Source organism: Antechinus flavipes, chromosome 1, assembly GCF_016432865.1.
Source record: "Antechinus flavipes isolate AdamAnt ecotype Samford, QLD, Australia chromosome 1, AdamAnt_v2, whole genome shotgun sequence".
In the NCBI taxonomy this organism is placed as follows: Eukaryota; Metazoa; Chordata; class Mammalia; order Dasyuromorphia; family Dasyuridae; genus Antechinus; species Antechinus flavipes.
This window is the reverse complement of record NC_067398.1, coordinates 348,246,332-348,269,900: the sequence shown is the minus strand read 5'-3', so window position 1 is coordinate 348,269,900 and position 23,569 is coordinate 348,246,332. Positions and strand designations below refer to the sequence as shown.

The 23,569-nt window shown below is 33.6% G+C and overlaps 1 protein-coding gene across 3 annotated transcripts in view; it reads left to right on the top strand.

Annotated features, from left to right (window-relative positions):
* Positions 1-23,569, top strand: part of NEDD4L (NEDD4 like E3 ubiquitin protein ligase) — a 465,473-nt gene that overhangs the window by 193,636 nt on the left and 248,268 nt on the right. The window contains exon 1 of one of the 3 annotated variants that reach the window (XM_051969578.1): positions 1,035-1,045. The exons of the other annotated variants lie outside the window; for them this stretch is intronic. The gene's annotated coding sequence lies outside the window, so the exon portion shown is untranslated. Of the gene's footprint in view, positions 1-1,034; positions 1,046-23,569 lie in introns of those variants that run through there. 3 annotated transcript variants of the gene reach the window in all.

Here is a 23,569-nt window from a genome sequence, read left to right as displayed (position 1 = left end):
GAATGATTATGGTTAGTGGTGAGCAATAGGGAGATACCATCAAGAGATAAGATCTGTTTTGGGATAGATGAATACAAATAAAATATATCAGGAGTTATTAGTGAGAACAAAGGCTTCCAAGTCTCTCTTGTAGAAATTAGTGGTTCAGTCTATCAGATGTGAATCCTGTTTGATATTCTGATACCTCTGTTTTTCCTATACTTCTTCCACAATGTAGGTCACGCCTTCTTATCCATTTAGTTCCTCTGCATCTATTTCTCATAGAGGATCTGTCTATCCAATGTGATGGAAGCTTTATTCTTGTTTTTATTGGCTCTGAAGGGTACTGTGTGCTACTTAGGTTGGTACTTGGTCTTTTTTTTTTTTTTTTTTTTTTAAGGGAAACCTCTCCCCAGGGGATTGTCTCACTGTCAGTCAACTAGCATTTCTTACCTGTGGTACTGTTAAGTCATACCTGCAGCCTTCTTACCTGAAAAGAATGAAGTATTTGTAGATTGACATTTAACTTTTATGATGCTGTTTGCTGTTGGGGCAGTGGGAGCAAAGCCTGTTTTCTGTTGCCTTTTTTTGCCTCTAGAATCTGCAAAATTCCTCATATGGTAGTTGGCCCTGGAGCTGCTGAAAATGCTGCTTCCCTCTTCCCCACATTTGAATTTTCACTTTGTTCCAGATTCCAGCTCGGTAAGCAGCAGCTTCTAGCCTAGACAGGCTGAGCACAGCACCACCTGGCACACATCTAGGGGGTGGTTGGGGGTGGCTCGCAGTTCACTTACCTGGGATATGTGCTGCTCACATACCAAGGGAGACTGCCTACAAACCACACTGCTCTCCTTGTGTTCCTGGCGATGTCACCGAGAAGAAGGGTTGTACAGCCAAGTCTCATTGCTAAGGATCTCTCTGATTACCTGTCTGAAGAAACAGTCAGAGACTGCAGTTTTACCTTTAGCCTGGCCATTGTGGGTAACTAACTCTTCTCCTGCATCTGTAGAGCCAGCTCCATCAGCCTTTTTATTCTTTTAAGAAAGAGTCTCCTTTCTGCCATCTGGTAAGTGTTCAGTTCTTCTTGCTTACGCAATCTGTGCATATTTTAAATATTAAGATGTGATTCTTTTAATATCGATTTATTCAGCTTTGATCTAAATTCACTATGATTTAGGGAGCTATTTTTAACTGTAGATAAAGGGAAGGAATTGTGTGTGTGCAACAACTCTCATGTCACTTGGAAATGACATATCTCTTCAGAATGACATTATGAAGTATTTTGCAGAAATCTTTCAGTATTTTTGTTACCCTCCCCACCTCCTTATGAAGATATGGTGACATTTGTTATTTATGTTTCTGAATTATTTAAAATGGTTACCATGAAAAGAGATTCTATGTTCTGAAGTCTTGTGGTACCTAATTAGCACCAAGTGAACTGAGGAGAGATGTTTTGGTTTTTTTCAATTCCCATTTTTATCTCTTTATAAGCTTAATTTTAATTTATTTTAAGTAGGGCTAAAACTTTAGAGGATGGAAAAATTAAGACTTTCTCCATTCATGTTTTTTTCACTGCAGCTTAATCCTCTAGAAATACAAACAGTTTCTCCCTTTCCTTCCCCCCCCCCCCCCATATGCTTTGTTGTTCTCAGACAGAGGCAACTGAAATTTGTTTCATATAGCTTACATGTAGCCTACACAGCTTTCCTCTGTGTGCATGGAAGATGAGATCATTGGGATGTAGCTAGGATATGGTCTGGTAGTTAATAAAGAGCTTTCAGGTTTGGAGATGACATATCATGAAGAGGTCTTTGGGGCAGGATTCACATACATATGCAGTCTAATAGTTTTCCTGCCCAATTGTCAACCCAGACTGGTCAACTTATACTGCCTCTGGAACCTAACTTTGTTTTTTAGTTTGTGGATATCTTTAATATGATATAATGGACACAGATTGAAAATTCTAAGGTGACTCCTACTGAGAAGTAGTCATGGTAATAAGTTGATCACTTATCCTGTGGAATTTATATCTGTTTCTTCTTCCTCCAAAGTGAAGATGCACTACCTGCAGAAGTATGACCTGCACACTTCTCAGTGTCATTTAAACAGGAGTAATGATTTATTTTTTATTTTTTATTTTTTTTACCACTGGAATTGCTCTGTGGATACAGGGCATTCAGAAAGACTGAATTAATAATTAAGTGGAACACATCTTCACACGTTTTATATAATGCTATAAATAGTGAGGAAACTATTTTCTGAATTCACTCTCAAGATTACAAAAACATTTCATCATTCAGTTAGCATTATTCCTATTTCTCCTTTGCTGCTGAATGGAAGAGGAGGATATTAGAAGAAAGGTTAGAGTGTACATGTAGCAGCTTGAAGCATGACTAGAGATGGATTTGTCAGAAATCTTGAAAACCAGGGCAGTCAGACTAGGGTGGCAACATGTTTTGCTCTTCTGCCTGAATTTGGGAGGTTCTTATGACTAAGTAGGTGGTGGGAAGCGTTAGCAAAAATGGAGATAATGTTTGGATTGATTGAATCAGAGACTTTGTGGGATTCAGAAAAGTTATCTGAAATGTTGCCCATAGTGAATAATAAGGAAAAGAATAAATAAAAGTATTTTAAAATACTTGTAAGAAATAAAGAAACAAATATTTCAGTCCTGCTGACTCTTCATGACTCCATTGGGCAAAGAGACTAAAGAGGTTTGCTATTTCCTTCAGCTCATTTTACAGATGAGAAAACACAGGGTTAAATGATTTGCCCAGGATCACACAGTTATTAAATGTATGAGATCAGATTTGAACTCAGGTGCTCCTGACTTAAGACCAGGTATTCTATCTACCGTAGCATTTAGTTGCCCCCAAGATACAAATACTTACATCAATTAGCTGTTCCTGATAAATTTGTACTTATGAACTAAATTTCTTAAAGAAAAAATACTTTAGTTCATAGAGCATAGCTCTAACAAAAGAGATATGAGTGATTATTTTCACAAAAACAAAAAATCCCAACTATTGATAAGTTAGACCTGTAAAAGGAAAAAAAAAAAAAAAAAAAAAAAAAAAACTACTAACCCAGAAATACCCATGCTTCTGATACCAGAGCAATGTCCTTTTCCTGAAATGACCTAAACACTTTTTGGCAACAATAAACTGCTGCTTTATCTGAATGCATTTTTCTGCTAGTGAACTCTGATCTTTTCCCAAAGGGCCACCCTGTTTGGTTAATGATCTTTAATGTAAATGATCCTGTGCACTTAACCAGGCCAGTTGCTAATCATTGCAGCCCAGGTTGAACTCTGGGTTTCTTTTTTGTGATTTGATTTCTGCCAGCTATCCACTACCAGTGAAAACTGGTTAGCTAGCTGATGCCTTATGCTTGCCCTGATTTTTAGGGGAATTTAGTAGGTGAGTCAGATGAGGTAACTCAGCAGAGGGAGCTGTAGTTCAGCCTGCCCTGCATTAGCAGGGCCTTATCGAAATTCAGGTTCCTGAAATTATTTGGTATCTCATTCCCTACTTTGTGCCTCTTTTGACTTTTTTTTTCCTTTAAGACAAATAACAAAACCAATCTTTTGTTTTAGTTTTAAAAAATATTTATTTCCTCTATCTCCCTTTTCCAAAGTGAAAAGAAAAAGAAAAACTAAACTCTTTAAAAAAAAAAAAAAGATTTATAGTTAAGCAAAAGAAATTCCTGCATTTTCAATGTCCAAAAATTTACATCATCTTCTGCATTTTGAGCACATCACTCCTCTGTCAAGAGGTGGGTAGCATTCTTCATCACTCACCCATTAATGTTATGTGATTATTTGATTATTTTAAACAGAGTTCTGAAAGTCTTTCATAGTTGTTTTTCTCTACAGTATTGTTATTGTATAAATTGTTCTCCTGTTTTGCTTAGTTAATTCTTAGCGGTTCATGTAGATCTTCCCAGGTTTCTCTGAAATCAGTGCTTTCATAATTTCTTATGGAACAATCATAGTATTCATTTGCTATAATTTGTTTAGTCCTACCTCCCTTAGTTTCCTTCCTTCCTTCTTTTCTCATTATAAAAAAGGCTTCTACAAATATTTTGTACACAATAAGTCCTCTTTATTTGATTTCTTAGGGGTATTGACTGGATCAAAAGAGTATTGATTGAATTAGAATTGACAGTTCATAGAGACTATCTAATCAAAAGTTCTTTTTATTTAAATGAGGAAAGTTATCCTAAGAACCCTAAGAACTACTTATACTAAGAACCTGGTTACCCTGAGAGGAATGAAGGAGAATATACAGTTTTGGTTATTTCTCTAAATACTTGTTAATTCATGCTAATAAGAGCGACACCATACTCGACAACTCCCTTATGTATTCTGCTATGTCTAGTACAGTCATCAAAGTATATGACCTTGCCACATGGTAGGTGCCCAATAAATACTCACAGAATGGAGAAACAAAAATTCTCTAGACTTTTCTAGCTTTTTAGACATTAGATTTTAGTTTATTTAACAATGTATCTACCTCAAGGAAGGCAAATACTATTTTTTTCTCATACAGTATTTTAAAATTTTTTCTTTAATAAAAAAACAAATCATAAGTGAATGAGTACATCTGCGTTGCCTGAGTGTATTTGAAAATTTTTTGTTTTTTGACATTGTCCACTGATTGGTAATGTCTATGATGAGATGACTTCTTAAGCCCAATTCTTGCTTTGATAAAAATGAGTAAAATCTGAAAAAGATAGTCATTCTAGAGATGTCACTACGAAGCTAAATGTACATCAGATTTTTTTTAATTGATTGAAATGCTACTTGCCATTTTCTTTTAAAACTACAATAAAGGATTTATAATGACTTGAGTATATTAAATATTCATTTAAAAATTAGAGCTATCAAAAAGTGATCTTGATAATTCAGTAGATTATAAATTCTCTTACTACTCTAGTCATCAAAGGCCATATAATCCTGCTGATGACCACTTGCTGGATTGTTAATCACTACTAGTCTAGAAAACATTTGTTAAACTCCTGTGTGTTGGGCACATAAGCTTTGAGAGAAATGATTAGTAAATAGCTAATTATTGGGGGATCTAGGTTTTTTTTTCCCTTTATAGGTCCACATTCTCTACTAGGCCAAGCCAGCATATGAAGGACATTTCTTATATAGAGATTGAATTAAATTTCTCTTCAGACCTAATCAAGAGGAGAGTCCATTTTATTCTATTCAGGTTGGAGTAAGGATAGATCCTTTGTCTAGACTAGGGGTGATTTGGAAATAAATGACATAATCAAAATCAAAATTTCCTAGTCTTTCATTAGAATAGGTCTACCTTTCTTAATATTTATTCTCATTACTTGTTAACCAAACGGAATTTATTGCCACCCTTAGAATCACCCATGCTTCCAAGAGCCCCCTTTTACTAATTAATGCCTTTTATATGTCATAGGATATAAAGGCAAAATTTAAATGATATTTATTCCTTTTGGAGGGTAGATCTCGTGTGTGTGTGTGTGTGTGTGTGTGTGTGTGTGTGTGTTGTACTGTAATGTATGTACAAAATGTATATAAGAGTTTTTTTGTGGGTAGCATTAGCAGCTATATGGGGATGGTGGTGGAATAATGAGAGGCTTCTTATAGAAGAAGGCCATTCTACATGCCAGAAGGGAAATGCTTTCTAGGCGTAATACAAAAGTAGCCAAGAGGGGAGATACTATTGTGTTCAAGAAAAAGAAAGTAGACTGATTTGGCTGGATAATAAAGAACATGAGTGGGTATTATCCCTATAAAACTGGAAAAAGGAGTTATAATGAGGCTGGGATGTTTATAGAGGATTTTTTTTCCCCTCTAGTATGGGTTGGACTAGGTCACTGAAGTTCTTTTCAGCCTTGAAACTTTGTGATTATTCTTTGCAATCATTTATAATGATTTTTGTGTTCATTAGCTTAATGAGCTCAGGTTATTTTCCAAAGAAGTAGCTAATATTTTGTAGAATTTATAGATTTACAGTTCTGATGGACGTGGCTCTCTTCAACAATAAGATGATTCAAACCAGTTCCAACTGTTCAGTAATGAAGAACCCCTGGAGAGAGGACTATGGGAAATGAGTGTGGACCATAGCATAGCATTTCCACTCTTTCTGTTATTGTTTGCTCTCATTTTTGTTTTCCTCGGGTTTTTTCTTTCTTTCAAGATCAAAGTTTTTTTGTACAGCAAGATAACTATATAAATATGTATGCATATGTGGGATTTAACATATTTTAACATATATTGGACTACCTGCCATCTAGGGGAGAGGGTGGGGGAAAGGAGGGGAAAATTTGTAACAGAAGGTTTTGCAAGGGCCAGTGTTGAAAAATTATGCATGCATATGTTTTGTAAATAAAAAGCAATAATAATAAAAAAGAATATAGATTTATAAGAGACTACATCATCTTTTATGAATTCCTACTAAAATAGATGGGGAAGTCTCCTATCTCAGAGTAGAACATTAATTACTCTCCTTGTAACTAATTGATGATACTGTATACTTTAATCTTAGAAAACCTGTCTATATGAATGGAAGGTTCTTTTGTATGGAAAAAATTAAGACAGTTGCAATAGGGATATTTTGCTCTTTTTCACTTGTGGTTTCCCTCTGGTATATCTAAACCTTACACATAGTGAGTACTATAATAAGTTTGTTGAATTCAAATGAATCAACACGGAGTAACTGATTCTAGCTGTCTTATCTCTGTAGCAATGTAATCTTGGAGAAGATAAAACTTTGAATGTCACTTCACCTCTATGGACTGGTTTCCTAATTTTTAAAATGAATAATTCAGAATGGAAGTCAATCCCTATGATCCTTTCCAGTTTTACCAACCTATAATTCTGTGCTTTAAAATGAGGTTTTTTTTTTTTTTTTTTTTTTTTTTTATTTTAAGTTACCGTATTACCACATTAAGGGCATAAATGGACTCCAGTGGACATGTTGGCACCCCTGCCCAGATTCTATATATCCCTATAATGTGATCTGTGATGTGGGATTTGTCATCAAATGATAACAGGCACCAAAAGTTGGGGTTCAGTCATGTGAAAAATTCACAACGGCCATTCTCTTTGGCAAAATGTGGGTTTATTTAGGGAGGACAGTACAGACAAAATTAAGGGATACCAGGAATAGTAAATATGAAATAAAGTGGGAAAACATATGAAAGACAAGTCCCTCAGTGGAACTCACAATTACCTAGTGGGAGAGAGTACTCCATGAGGTTGGAGCTGACTGGCTAAATCCTGAAAGGGCTAAACCCTAAAGAGTTAGTTAACTCTAAGGAAGAGAAGCTTCTAAAAGGTCTTCTAAATCCAAAGCCACCTCATAACTATGAGACATAATGCGAGCACAACTAGCAATATAGACCATGAAAACCTACATTCCTTAAATTATAATATTCATACACTGTAATATATCATCATAGTAAAAAAAATGCCCATCTCCCATATTGTAAACTTTGTACTAGTGAATCTCATTAGCCTATTTTAAACTATTTTTCTTAGCTTAAAACCAGCTGCTTGCTATTGGAGTCTCATGGCTATTACCAGTGAAATAATTTAGGATTTCAATATAGCCTTTTGTTATTGTGATGTCTAGCCATCTTTCTTTGTTATCAAACTTGTCATGATATCCTTAGCTTGTCCCTTAACCCATTCACAAAATATAGCACATCTCTTTCATTATGATTCATTTAATGCTCCCTACTATCTAATTGATCCACATAAGGCTAAGTTACTAATGTGGTGTTAAAGTCAACAGTAATGGAGCAAGTAATGGAGTTTGGAGGTAGTGGTGAATGTTAAGTTCAACAGTTCTGAACTGGACCTATGGCAACTGTTTCATTGGACCTTCAGCGGGGAAAAACTGTGGACCAGTATTCCTTGACCTTGCTCTTATTTGTAGATGCCCAAAGGGAATATTAAATTGAACAAAAGGCAAATGAAATCACCTGACTCATTCTCTGTCCCTTTACCCCCCAAGTGTTCTTCAAACTTATGCATGTTATTTTTAGAAGAATTGTTTTTAGTAGAAACATGACCTTTTATTTTATAATCACAAGGAATAGTTGGGAGGAGAAACAATAAGCAGCTGATAGAGATTCAGTGACTTATAGGAATGGGGGAGGGAAATAATAGAAGAAAGATGTGATTAGATTCTTTCATCTTCTAGAAGTATAAGAAATAAGAATTAGGCTCCATGAGTTTACAGGACCATAATGTTTAAAGACTTGCCAAGAAATGATGAGATCACAAATGACTAAGAAAAAAAAAAGTAATTTGTTTGCTTTACTCTTAATGAAAATAATGAGGTATTAATGGAAATAATGCCTCATTGTGGTGGAAAGGTCACCCTAGTTCAGCTCCTGGCAAGTCCCTACCAAGTTGGAAAGGTTTCAAGTATGGTGGACAACAGACTGTGTGTCTGTCATCTGAAGACCAGATTACTAAATTCCAATAAGCTCATTACCATAAAATCAGTCACCAGATTATCAACTCATAAGGCTGTTTACTAAGGCATGAAAAATTTTCACTTTGTGTTGGTAGTGGATGCCTGGTAAAATTAGGGATTTTTTGAAGTACACAAATTAATTGAAGTAATGAGTTACTTTAGTGTCCCCCTTACCTTGTGCCCAGATGTCTAGCTTGCATTCTTAACATATAAACTAGCTACAAACCTGAATAAAAGCGATTACAAAAGATAATTCTTAAAGGTGAGAAAATCACTGAAAATATGATTTTCAGAAGAAAGGAAAAGTTTGTCTGGTAAAGGCAATAAAAGCCTAGTCTTGCTGCTGAGAGAATACTGGGTACAAGCAACAGGAAAGAAAGAGAGGAGGCAGAATTAAGAAAGTAAAGGGAATGTGAGAAAGTAATAGTCATAAAGCATCAACAATCAGGAATTGGTTTTAAATATACTAATGGGAAGAAAAAGAAATAGATGCATTTTAAAGGAGAAGAAAGAACTAACAAGAAGTAGGTAGCATTTTGCCACCAATTCAATTTAGTGACAAAAGGCTTCATATACTACAACAGCCTCTGAGGATTAAAAACTATATTATAGTGTCATATAACTATTAATATTGATAATTTTTAGTCATCGTGATATTTAAATTAATTATGTTAACTTATATATATCTGAAATACATAAATTAATTATATTAAAATAATGATTAAGGTTGAAATATGTGTAATAATTTTTTAGAAAGTTTAAAATGGTGATTACCACATTTTAATGTTTAAATAACTAACTTTACATTTCCTGGAATCATCACTTGTCCTGGGGTTCAGAGTCCACGCAATACAATTCCCTCATTTCAGAGATGAGGAAACTGAGGACCAGGGAGCTTAAATGACTTGGCCAAATAAGTGTCAAAGACAGGATTTAAAAATGTTCTTTATTCTGTACTTTACTACTTCCAACCCATATTAAGGCCTATAAAACTAAGATGTCATCATACTTTAACAATAACAATAGTGTTTTAAGTTTTTAAAATAGTTATGCTTTATTTTATTAATCCTCACAACAAGCCTATGGAGCCTTGTTGTTTAATCATCTCAGTAGAGCCTGACTCTTCTTGATCCCATTGGGGTTTTCTTAGTAAAGATACTTTTCCAGCTCATTTTACAAATGAGAAACTCAGGTAAATGGGGCTAAGTGATTTGTCCAGCGTCACACAGCTTAGAAATGTCTGGGACTTGATTTGAACTCCTGATACGTATCTACTGTGCCATCTGATACCTCTATAAAATAGATACTGTCATTATCCTTATTTCACAGATAAGGAAACTAAGGCTCAAAATAAAGTAGAGTCACCTGTATCTGTAAGATGACAAACTAATATGGAGAATAAAAAACATTTTTAAGCATGAACAATTTGAGAATTCATTTTTTCTTGATGGCTCGTATGATAAAAGGATTCTGTAACTTTTTTCTTTCTTTTTTTTTTCCCAACAGAGGAAGAATTAGGAGTAAAGAGGAAAAATAATCTTTTAAAATTGTTAGTTAGTTTTCTTCTACTGGTTTTTTCTTTTCAAAAATTTATAACAAAGGATATCTTTATTAATAATGGAATGAGGAGAGGCATATTAAAAATGTAATTTAAAAGTAAAATATATCAATAAAATACAACAAGCTTTTAAAAAATGTGATATTCTCCAATATAGAAATTATTAAAGATGAAATAGAAATTTTTCCTAACCACTGGAAAAACTATTCAAATTCTTTAATAAATTAGAAAAAAAGCAAATTCCAAAGTCACATTGTACATAGTATATATGATCATACCCAGCAAATTGGCAAAAGTAGTTTAAAATGGTTAAATTTAGTATCACAGATGCTTACATTGTTGTTTGGACCATATATCATTGCCAGTTTTTTTTTTTTTTTAAGTAATTTGGCAGTATGCACTAAGAGTCACAATACTTGATCATTATAATATATATATATATATATATATATATATATAATATATATATATATAATATATATATATATATATATATATGTATGTACATATTTTCATTGTTATTTTCTTCAAATAAGGCAAGCTCCTTGAGGGCAGGAATTATTTTATAGTTGTTTTTTTGTTTTGTTTTTCTGTCCTAGGTGAGTACCTCACACAGTGCCTGACACATAGTAGAGAAGAATACTTGTGCATTCATTCCTTGATATTCTTTCATCCCTGAAATGTAAGGTCAAAAGAATAAAAAAAAACAACCTTCACATTAGTGACCACGAAAATCAAAGATGGCATAATTTTAAATAAACAGAAGGAAAAGGTCCTTTTGAAAGGACCATAGATCAAATTAGTTTTTCTGCAAACATTAAGACCTATTGGAGTTTTGAGGGAGATAAAAAATTAAATTATGGTCCCTGTGCTTGTGAACCTCACAATTAAGTGTGGAATTGTTACATAACATGCAGTGTGATAGAAATCTATTCAAAGATTTCAAAATAAAATATGAGGCCTGAGGGAGATGATTTTTTTCCTGATCAAAATATAAGTAGTTCCCATTATAGGATTTTATTTATTTATTCCACATTTTAAATATAGGTTGGGGGCTTTTGTACTTGTTGAGTAAAATAGTTATTGAGTGTCAATCAGACTGAGCTTGATTGCACATGACATCCCATGATGTCTGAACATTTCCACAAATGCATCCTTGTATTCAGAACACATCTCCTTCTTGTCCCTACTGTTGCTATAACTCAGGTTCTTTTTCAATGTAGCCCTTTCTTGACACAGGCCTTCCTTCCTCCTTGTCAGTGCTGCTTCCTTCCTCATATTACCTTGTATTTTTTGCTTAGGCAGCATTGTAAGATTAAGATAAAATACATAGAATTAAAACAAAGACCAATGATGTTAAAATAGAGTTATCAAATCTGTTTTAAAAGTTCTAAGACCACCGATTAAAAACCTCTGGTGCAGTTGTTGGTGGAGTTGTGAACTAATTTAACCATTTTGTAGAACAATTATGTAGAGTAACTATGCCCAAAGGGCTATAAAACCATGCATACATCCTTTAACCTAGCAATACCACTAATCTGTATTTCAAAAGAGATTTTTTTTTTTTTTTAAGTAAAAGCATCTATATATACAGCAGTATTTATAGCAGCTCTTTTCTGGGGACAAAGAAATGGAAATTGAGGGGATACTATCAATTAGTGATTGTTGGACAAATTGTAGTATGTGATTATGATGTAATATATTGTGCTGTAATGAGAGGATGCTTTCAGAAAAATATGGAAAGACTTCTATGAGCTGATCCAAAGTGAAATGTGCTGTGTCCGGAATAACAGCAATATAATAAGGTGATCTCATGACTGACTTGGCTATTCTCAGCAATACAATGAGCCAAGGGAACGCTAAAGGAGTTGTGATGAAAAAGGCTATCCATTCCCAGAGAAAGAACTGATGGCATCTGCATACAGATTTGTAGAGGGCTGGAACTCTGGAAAAGTTCTCACTTACCACAGGGTGTTTCCTCAGTGTGATTGATGAGATAATGGTTCTCTAGTTTGTGTGATATGGTGATGTAATGGTTCTACAGTTGACACATGCTCAGTGTGCTATACTAATGTAATTGTGCTAAGGGCTGAGAGGACTTGAAATAAGCAGACTCGAGTGAGTGAGAGTGTGTGCTGGAGCTCCATCCCAGACTCCAGACTCTATCCCTGACCAGCTCTTCTACCTTCATTACTTCTCCATCTAAGACCAAACCCTGTCCAGAGAGCCTCTGGAAAACTAGTCCGGACATTACACAGATTGAAGCACATTGTTTTTTAGTTGAAAAAAAAGAAGATTAGAATTCCATATTTTTCTTGAGGTGTTTGCAGTTTTTTGGTCTGTTTTCTGTTACAACATGATTAATATGAAAATGTTTTACATGTTTGACTTTTATCAAGTTTCTGGTCTTCTTAATGGAGGAATGGAAAAGGAAAGAACTTGGAATTTAACATTTTAAAAATGAATATTAACAATTGTTTTACACATAACTGGGGAAAATAAAATATCAAATAGATATAAAAAACAAAAAATCTTTGATGTAGGAGAAAATATTACATGCATGGACTAGAGAAAGAGACTTCACTGAAAGTGATTATTGAGACTCCAATTTATTAAATGCATATTCTTTCTACTATTATCAGGAGAAGCAAAGAAGATAAGCTTTTTCTTTTATGAATATGCTATGTCTGTGAAAAATGGGAATTACCTAGTGTATAGTATATGGATATGTATAAACACACTCACCTCCTATTCCCACTGTATGTGAACACTGTGAAAGGAGTTAACCTGCGACTTCCTGGGTATAGAAAATCTCTCTGGGGAAGCTGAAACACAATTTATCTATAAATTAAGGTCTTAGATAATTATGAAGAGAGATGACATGATATTTTGGGGGTTCACAAGAATACTTTGTCATGGCATTTTAGTAGGTAGTGATGGGGAGAATTTGAATGGCTTTGCTAAGGAGACAGCATTTGGGATGGGCTTTGAAGGCCAAGGTCACACTATATAGGTAGGGACCTGAACAATGTTTACTCTTTAAAAAACAAGCCAATAATATCCTGGAGGTATGCTAACCTAGGGCTTCTGGGTCATCTGTAATCACAGAACATTTCTGAATCATCCAAAATTTAGTAGGAGTAGAAATATTCCCAAATTTATCTTAGGGAATGACACAGTTCACAAGAGTTTGATATTCTCTATTTTTTCATCATGAAGCTCCATTTTTATCACATTGGACATGGGCATATCTTTGATAAATTAATCCATTTTCTACTTCTGTCCTTGATTATAACCTTCAGATTTTCAATAGGATTTAAATCAAAACAGTTTTCAGACCACTGAAGCATATTTATCTTCATTTCTTAAATTGATTTCTTAATTTTTTTGTGGGATGTTGCATGGTAGCAAGATCACATTTCATATCTATTTGAAAATCCCTGTAATTATGGAATTATTTTGCTTTTCACTATATCAATACTTTTATAGGAATTCATAATTCCTGCAATAGGAAAAAAAAAAGATTTCCAAGGCCATTACATTTTTTAGGATGGATGATTTATGATCTGAAGAAGATGCTCAGGAAAGGTTCACCTAGACTGATAACAATTGTTTCAGCCCAATTTGAATGAAAAAATTTATTTCATCAATAAAAAAACTACCTTTTAAAACAAAACCTTCAGTATTCCAGAGTTGAATTGTCTTGCCCACAACAAGCATTATTTTTCATAGCAATGGTTAGCCACTATTTTTTTCTCTTTTATTTAGCTTCTTGCTTGCATTTCAGCTTTAAGAATATATTGCATTGTAAAAGAATTACTAACAATTCTTCTAGCTGCTAGCTGCCACTTTGTTATCTAAATATCTAAATATTATTATACCATTTTGCCTTGTTTTCATTCCCACTTTGCTTTGCATTTGATGAGACTCATCCTATTTCAATGTGGGCTTAAATATTGTTTGAAAATTCTTAACTTTCCCAAACCAACAAATATGCTTTATTTCTAATGGGTATTGAAGTGTACTCTCTAAGAATTACATTTTATTTTCATGTATTCTTGAAGTAATAGCCATGTTTAAGAATCACTAAATTTAAAACATGACGAAATAGAGCAGTGAAATGTATGGTATGAAATATATCTCCTAAATTAGAAAGAACTAAATTATCTTAGAGAAACCATCTCACTCAGTTTTATCTGATCAGGGGCAAACTTTTAGCTTAATATTGATTGAAGCATTCACACTGCTATTGTTGCTAAAAAATGAAATTATATCAAAATTATTGCTTGTCTCAAGTAACTCACACAATCCTGAATGATCTTCTAACCCAACTTTGATGAAATATGTGTTTAGTTAATTTATAAAAATAATTTATAATAATTCCACATTACTTGTTTGTAAATAAATTCTAGGTAATGAATGCATGTCTCTTACAGATGAGCCTGTAATATCTGAGCATTGGACTGAGAAAAGAAAAATTGATTTGAGGATTTTTTTTTTAAATTTCAATGGAATATCTTTTATTCTTTGTCTTCTGATGCTTTCATAGATTTATAAAGCTAGTCTTGAGACCAAATTCCATGGAAGGTGTCATAGATTCTGAATATAATAGAGCACTGATTAAGGGGGCTTTTATTGTGCTTTCAATGTTAAGATTCTTGAGGACTTTTGAAAGTATAACTTGATACTTACACTAGGAAAAATAATAGAAATGCCATAATTCTCCAGCTCTTGAGACTATAGAAGTCTATGACTTTGTTCCAGATTGACAACTCCTTCTCCTAGTTTAAGAACATAATCCTTTCTCTCCTTCAACTTCTTTACTTTTTAGAAGGATATTATTTTGTTTTGTATCAACTTGTCCCAGGTTGATATTAATTAATTGAAATTTGTTGTTTTTACCTAATTTTGAGCATTTTTGTTGTTTTTTGAACTAGACATAATTTCCTCTATTAGTTTGGGTAATTAACTACCCTGTAACTTAGTCTTAGGAGGACTGCACACACTGAGAAGTTAAGTGACATGCTTTTGGTATTATAGTTTGTATATGTAAGAAGCAGTATTTCAATTCAAGCCTTCCTAACTCCAGGGGCTAGTTCTCTATTAAATTTTGCTATCTCTGACATGTCTTAAATCTATTTAAACAAAACCTAACCAAACCATCAATCTAGCTTTCAGCATTAATAAATAGATATTAAGAATAAAGTTCAATTTTTGTTCAGAGTCTTGTTATATTTCAAATTCTGAATGTCATGTTTCACTGTTTGGTGAGAAACCATTATGGCATCTTGGCCAGGAACATCCCAGGAACATGGCCCATGGGATCAGAAAGAGGTAGATGTAATGGACTGATTAGACAACAATAATAACAATGGCGTTTAGCCTCAAATTATGGAATTCCTTGTAAGTTTGGATTATTTGGCTTCTGAGATTTTTTTTTCTAGCTCTGAGATTCCATGATGCTGAACTCCAATTCCAAGGTACACCATGGAAATAATTTTATGGTTTGTTTGAATGTGGCATTTCCCCCCTTTGGATTTGCTGCTTTATCCACAAATGAAATACCAAAAAAAAAAAAAAAAAAAAATTTTTTTTTTAAGTTTTCTGTTAGCTGGACTCTGATTAATTGAAGTTTTTTTCTCTAAAGACCATTCCTGCCTTATAAGTGACTCATACTTACAACAGCTGTTCCTTCTCTGTTTTTTCCATTTCTGCTGCTGTTTTTGGGAGCCACTATGGAAAAAACACGGATCTTTATAAAATCTGTGGGTTCAAAAGTAGACAAAAGGAAGTAGCTGTGAAAAATGGAATCAAATTTAGGAGGAATTTGACCTGGGAAAATTTTCTAGGCAAGTCAGGCCTAGAGTTCATGATGGCTTATAAAAATATCTTTATCTAAGTTGTTCAATTTTTCCTACTTTGCATAGTATTAGTATCAAATTCTACCAATTAAAGATATGGATTAATAACCATAGTTTTAAAATGTAGACATCTTTGAGTTATTTGTCATTCATATATTAGTGTGAATTAGCTCAATTCTATTAGACTAATGGGATCTTAGAATTCCATAGCTAGAAAGAATTAAGAGATTGTTTAAATTTAGCCTTTTATTTTACATTTGGGATAAGTGTTGTACCTCAATATACCTGGCAAATTGGGGTGAAGATTGGAATTCAGTTCTTTAGAGTCTTAGTATAGTAATTTTTCCTTTAAAAAGCTAATGGAAATAGGCTGTCCTGAGATGACAGAAATATTATTTAGGGTGGGGAAAATACTTATGTTTTTCATTTTGGGAACTGGGCCCATTAGTTTCAGATGAAGGCCTCGGGAAAAATGTAGCAATCAGCACTTTTGGGCAGTGGGAAGGAATTTGGAGCTTAGAAAAAGAGAGGTATCAGTAAGCAAAAGAAAGATTTAGAATGGGAAATGGTAATATGCCAAATATAAACTATATGTGTTTTAGAATTTTCCTTAACTTTAGCCATAGCTGAGAAAATGAAGAAAAATTACTTTCTTCTTTTCTTCCCTCTCTTTTACTTCTCTTCATCCTCTATCCTCTTCACCTGTATACTATATGATTCTATACTTCTAGTATGCCAAATTTGGACTTTTATGGCTATAATTCAACTGTGTTAATTAAATAGTCCTAAAAAAACAGCTTTTAAATGAACTTTTTGGAATATGGTCCCTTTTTTAAAGTAGAAGGTTGCCTTTATATGAGAAGACTCCCACTGTTGCACTCCAATTAAAATTGTATTTTCCTCTTGAAAATATTTTGTAAGATCACTTAATTCATATGCCAATACTATGAAGAATGGAATGGGACAGTGCTTTCTATAATACATATAAACTGAAAGCTTCCCAAACTTAGAAAAAGTCAGTGTTAGATCCACAAGGAAACTCAGAACTTGGTGTTCCAGGCTTTGCCTCTGCTATTATATAAAGAAATTGTCTGTGTCATGTCATCACTTCTTTGTTCAATTTATTCCTCCCCCTCCAACTGTCCTAGTTTCTCCTACTTTCTCTTTTACCATAACTGATGTTAAACACAACAGGGAAACTTATTCATTGCCAGCCTTTTTATTCTCTTTTTCCTTCTTATCAAATAAATAACACTAGGGTAATAAGTAACACCATGATACAGATAAGGAAAAGAGCTATGATCATGGATTGGGGAAATCCCACTTTAGAATTCTGACTGCATTACTTAATAGTGATGTGATCCTAAGCATATTGCTTAATTTTTACTCTAAAATTTGATTTCCTACTCTGTAAAATGGGAGTAATTATGCTTGTTCTTATGTGGCTAAAAGGGTTGTAGTGCAGAGGATATTTTGTCACGTTTAAATCATTATCTAGATGTGAGCTATAATTATTATTCTTCCTTTAAGGTATGTTTTCAGAATGATTTTTTTCTCCCAGTACTTTAGATTTTAAAAACACAATATACTTTAACATAAACTTTTATTTCAAAGATTTTTTAAAAAATGTACTCACATCTTAACATTTTTTTCTTGATCTTTTTCCATCTTTCCTTTCTCTCCTCCTCTCTTTTCAGGGGCAATATCTTGATTAGATGGCTTTACCACTTTTTTTCCCCCAGCTTAGTCCTTCCTTGTTATTTTTAATATGTCCCTCAGGGCTATTAAATCTTTTTAGTAATACTATATTCCTTTACTATTCTCATGGACCATTTGTGATTCAAGATACTTAAAAATTCCTAAATTTCTTTAACATGGATTTAATTGAATTATGAATTAAGTACAAATTAAAAAGCAAATGTGTTTGTGATGAAAAGAAATTAGATGAATTTAAAATGTCAATATGAAATTTTATTTTTGGTTTCTAGACAAAAACTGATCGACATTAAGTTTTTTATAAAACAGTATGACAGAGAATGTAGAGAGTAAAACTTTTTTCTCTTCTTATTCTAGATATCTGGTAACTCAACCTATTACTTACCAAGAATGTTTTTACTTTCTTGGTATTCTCTCTGGGTTGTTCAGACAAGTATACAAATATTTGTCTGGTATCTAGAAAATGCCTTGCCCTCCAAAGGATTTGTCTTGGTGCAATTGAGAACCTGCAACTTCCCCCCTTTTATTCTTTCTTCTCTATCTTCCTCTCTTCCTTCCTCCCTCCCTTCATTTCTTTTTGGATCACTGAAACCTCCCAAGATATCTTGGAGTCTATCGGGCCAGATTTCTTTCTTTAGGACCAGCCTTAAAACCAAATCACTCTGATTCTCATTGGTTGGCCAACCTTATGTCAATCCTCAATTGGTTTGGGACCTCTGTTTGTCCCTCTGTTGACTCAGAGAAAATATAAATAGCAATTCATTTTTGTTTTGACCAGAAACCTTAAGGATCTTCCTCCCCCTCCTCCCTTCCCCTCTTCCTCCTCTTCTTCCCCTTCCCTTCTCCTCTTCTCTCCTCTCCTCTCCCCTTCTCCCTTCTCCTCTCTTTCCCTCTCCTCTCCCCTCCCCTCTTTTCCCCTTCCCTCTCTCCTCCCCTCTCCCTTATTTGTAATCATTGACTGGGTGTTGCATCGAATTGAGACATGTTAAAGACCTCTCTTAAAAAGGCCAAAGTCTCCCTATTTAGTGCTACCCATCTATATTTTGCCACCAGACCCATATTACTCTGGAAGAGAAAGTGAGGCAAGTGACTTTGCCAGCCCTCCATCCCTCAAATACGATTCACTTAAATATGGCATTACCTTCTGATTTAATGGTCCTTTTCAAGGACAAAGAACAACGATAGCCTCTCTGTCGCTCTCTTCATCTCTGTTTCTACCTCTGTCTCTTTCTATCTGTTTCTGTCTACATAATTGCCAAAAAAACAAAACAAAACAAGACTTCCTAATACATAACTGATTAGACTCTCCATTGAACTAATATCTTTTCTAATCTTATTCCTATTTCTCTCCTTCTCTAACTGTATATTCCACTAAGCTCCAATACTAGCTTTCATCTCTATCTCCTCCAGGCTTTTAAACATCCCCTTCCCCAACTCCTTTTTTATCTCTGTTTATCAGAATCTTTATATTTTTCATGAGTCAGTAGATGTGTCCCTCTTCTGTGAAACCTTCTCTGATTTTTCTAGTTTCTTCTCCCTCCCAACTTGTACTGAATTTATTTATAATCCTGTTTTTCTTTATACTCTTTTTCACCTCCCCCCTTCCTCACCACTCAAATTCCATAAGGGCAGGTTCTGTTTTATTTATTTTATTTCTACATTCAACAGCAGGCAAGATATCTTCCTTATAGTAGCCACTTAAATGAATCTTTGTTGAACTAAAATTACTAAGAAGACTTTAATCTGGATCTTGTCTTTGACATTTATTGTGTGCTGAAAGTCAAGTCACTTAATATCTTTAGTTCAGTTGCTTCTAAGATGGAAGTGGAGGGTAATGCTTAGGTTGTATCTCTTAGGCATGTTGGAATGTAAATACTTTGTAAATTTGAAAATCTGTACAAATGTAAGCCATTATTCCTATCATTATTTTCTTTGCCAATGTTCTCTTTAGCCTAACCCAGCCCTATGATAATCATAACTCAGTGTCACTTTGCTCTTTGGAGTGGACAACCACTATTGGCTAAAGTCAGATTTATCTCAGTTCCCTGTCATCTTGTCTTCATTTTCTTTGTTCTTTCATATCAGTATTTTTCTTCTGTAATTTCTACTATATCTAAAACTAAAATATTTATAGAACACAAATTCTATTTTGTAAAATTTCAAGTAACTAAATGTATTGCTTTAGATAGGGTTTTTTCAGTGTTGAATTCAATTCAATGCCTTTGGTTTTGGAATTCTTTTGAAGGTATCATTGTAGAAATTTTGTAGAAACAAGTGGCTAATGTGGTTAACTAAGAAATGTTGGAGACTTAGATGTCTTTTTATTCTCATTACTGAATGTTTGAGGTGTCAGGAAATGCATCTACATTGAAGAAGGTTAGGATTGTTTTTATTATTACAATTTCCGGTTGAATAATCTTATAGAAGGGAACTTCGGGTGGGCAGCCTTTTATTTGAAAGCAGTTTATCTTTGCTATAGTTCAGGTATTACCTGCTGCTCACCTGCTACAATAGGGGGCACCATACCACATGATTTTTAACCTTCTCTGAGAGATCTTTTTATTTTAAATTTTTTGTACTATGTAACTTGGAAACTGAATTTTGGGATATGTCTATTAAAAATATTTTTAAATTTTTGTGGATGAATGTTAGGGACAGTATCAGGATTATGATGGTGGTCAAGTGGAACTTAATCCAAGTATATTTCTGTGTTTGACCAGTTTTTCATGTGTAAGGAAATCTTGGTCTTTCTATTGCTGTTATTTATTGACCTTGTGTTTCATTGTTTCATTAATATTGGTTAGGGTTTTTTTTTTTTTTTTTTTTAGGATACTTTCCAAATCTATTTATGTTACATTTTGCAGTTTTTAAAGCATATGTTGAATGGAATTATCTAGATATTGTTTTAAGTGCATTTTTATTCAACTTTGTTTTCAGAATATCATTTTCTTTGAAGGTATTATCTACAGCCTTCTCTTTGATTCCTTTATCCTTGATGTGATTTTCATGGAGAAACTGTTACTTGTCTAAGTATCTGAGAACACAGTTTGGAATTATGCCAATCAAGTTTGGGGGAAAGTCTATGCCTTCGACTTAAAGATGGCACAGTGTTTGAAGAGCAGGGCTTGAAGTCAGGAAGATTTAATGTACAATGTAAATCAAAACAGTGAAAAAATACTTAATGTTTACATTTGCGAGTTTGAAAAAATATTCCACCCCCACACTTTCAGAGGTTAGTTACTATGTCAGGTAAAGTAAATGCTGGTTAGTTGTGCTGTTTTCCTGCCCATCTCTTACCCTCATCCCTTAACCTTCTTGAAAAGAAATATCAGTAAAAATGAACACTTCCACTTCTCCCCCAACCAAATATATAATATTGCATGGAACTATGGAGCGATTTCTGGGTCCATTAGGTTTACAGTCATTATAACCTATTATTAAGGGAAGAGATGGCCATAGTCTCTTGCCAAAGGTACCCATAGTTAACTTGTTCACTGCAGTTTAGTCGTCACCATGTGATTTAAAAAAAACTAATTGCCAAGAAGGGTGGAGATATTTAATCTTTATTGAAGGGGTGGAGTTTGACTCAACTCCTTTTCCACCAACAACTATTTCTCTCTAGCTGTCTTTTATGTGAGTCACCTGTCTAAGTAGCAGCTCTTGGAATTCCTCCTCAGTTGTGTTAAAACTTGCTGGATTTCCTGGAGTATCTGTGGAGGTGTGCCTTAAGACAAGACTCAGAACACGAAAAGAACAAGACAAAGAAAGTGATGAAGTGATTGGGGAAGGCTAATATTTCTGGTGCTTTTTTGAAGTAGAGGTGGACTTAAATCGAGGGTGTCCTGGGCAGGAGAGGTTGCTAATACCTGTTGAACCTTGAGGAAAATTACAGGTAAGAACAAAGACGCTACTGTATTAATTTGTCTTGGGAATGTGTAACAAGTCTTTGTTAGATGGTGGTAGGAAGTTTTGATTTGTTTTAAAGTTGTTTAAATAGCAATGGATCGAAACAGTTCCGTCTGATCCAAGTCTGATCTATATATACACACAATTATAAAATAGTCTGTTTGTTTTTCCTTAACTATATTATCTGTAGTTGATTAATTTGGCTCTTCTAATAGAGTCGAACAAAGAAGTGAATGTTTGTACTTTTAAAAAGAAGTGAATGTTTGTACTTTTAAGTAATTGTGATTTGAGTTCTTTCTGTGATAGTATTCACAATTTTTGCCTTACCTCTATATGCATTCTTCCTCCGTTAAAAAGAAAGAAAGAAAGAAAGAAAAGAAAACTGAAAACTAAGGGAACAAATTCTGCAGAATTGTAATTGTAAAAAAGCCATCTTTTGTATATTTTACATCTTGAAAATCAGGGAAATCAAAGCTTTTAAATTCCATATAAAATCAATTTTAGCACTTTGCGTCCTCTTAACTTTTTTTTTTTTTTTTAATCTTTTATAAAGGCCACTTCTTTACCTATAGATCAGGAAAGTTAGAAGAGAATCTGACCCAGAAAATTAGTTCCTTCACAGATTTAATTACTGAAGGAAGTTTTTTTTTTTTTTTTTTCTTTGTAGAGTTAAGGCTAGAATTTTGAAAGTCATAGAATCTCCCTTTCCAACATCCCTCACTCTCATGAAATGACTTACATAATATAAAGCAAAACATGTTTATTGAGGATTGAATTCATTTGGTCTTACAGCCAATTTTTTTTTCTTCCGTGAATTTCTCTTCTAATTTTCTCACCTCTACTACTTATTATTCTTGAAATAAATTTGAATACAGTTAAGTATTCAGTATCAATGAAATGTACTTTCAATAGACCATTAATATATAATCTTATTTTAGAAAGGTAAAAATACGCCAGCAACTTGTGATGAATAAAATACACTAAAAACCTAGAGATAACGCTAAGCTATAACAGATTAAAGTAGTTGACTTTACATTATGTTATAATAAATAGCCACATGCATGTTTAAGTTGAATTCCTCTGTGATTTAAAAACAAAACAAAATGAAACTAACTCTAGAATTTAGTGTCATACCTAGATGGTATTCCCACATTGGTAAAGTTTGTTGACAGTGAACAGGGGGGAAAAATTGCTGTGATGCCTTTGCAGAAGTTTTCGCTGAGCTAGGAAGGCATAGTGCATTTTCATCTTCTAGAATCACATGAAAAAATGAATTACTTGAAGGGATAAATGAAAGGAAAAGTAGGGGGAAAAACTTTTTACTTAATAAGAAAAACAGATAAGGGTTTAAATGTTTCCATTTTCACTTGTAATGGCAGTTATATTTAAGTTTTAAATATATAATGCATTGCTTTTTACTGAAGCATTTGTATAATAAACTTGATAGATGCTAGAAAATTCATTAAAGTACATTTATTTATTTTTCATTTTGAGAATAATTTTGAAACTTTAAAAAGCCATTTTTTTTTTAGTGTTTTATTGCTACTGCATGTTTACAATTTCATGTGTTCACTTGTTCTCTTAAATACTTTAAAGATTTTTTCCAAAAAGTGGGCATTTTTAAACTTACCTTTTGCAAAAGAAAACTGGCAGAAATGAATGCATAGGATTTAAAGAGACCTTTTTCAGAACTTTCTTTACCTGGCCATACTGCTTAATGTTGTTTCTAATTCCTTTAATAGAAACAATTCATAATGGTTTTGTCTTTAAGTATGAAAGAAGCTTTTTTTTTTTTCATTTTGAATTTGGGATATGCAGGTTTTTTTACTCCAAAATCATTTTTTACTTCAAAACCTTTGTTTTCAGTTCTTGGATAGGCAGGTAGAAATGGGGTCCCCCAAAGCTTGCTACCTCACACATTCCTTAATGGCTGGCAAGTGCTTCTGAACTCCTGACTAGGGATACAGGTGACTCATCCCAAGTCCAGAAATGTTCACGGGTTCAATTGGTGTCTTGTGCTTACAGAAACACATTTGAAATATCTTCTTGGTGGCTCAAAATTCCTCACCAAATTATTA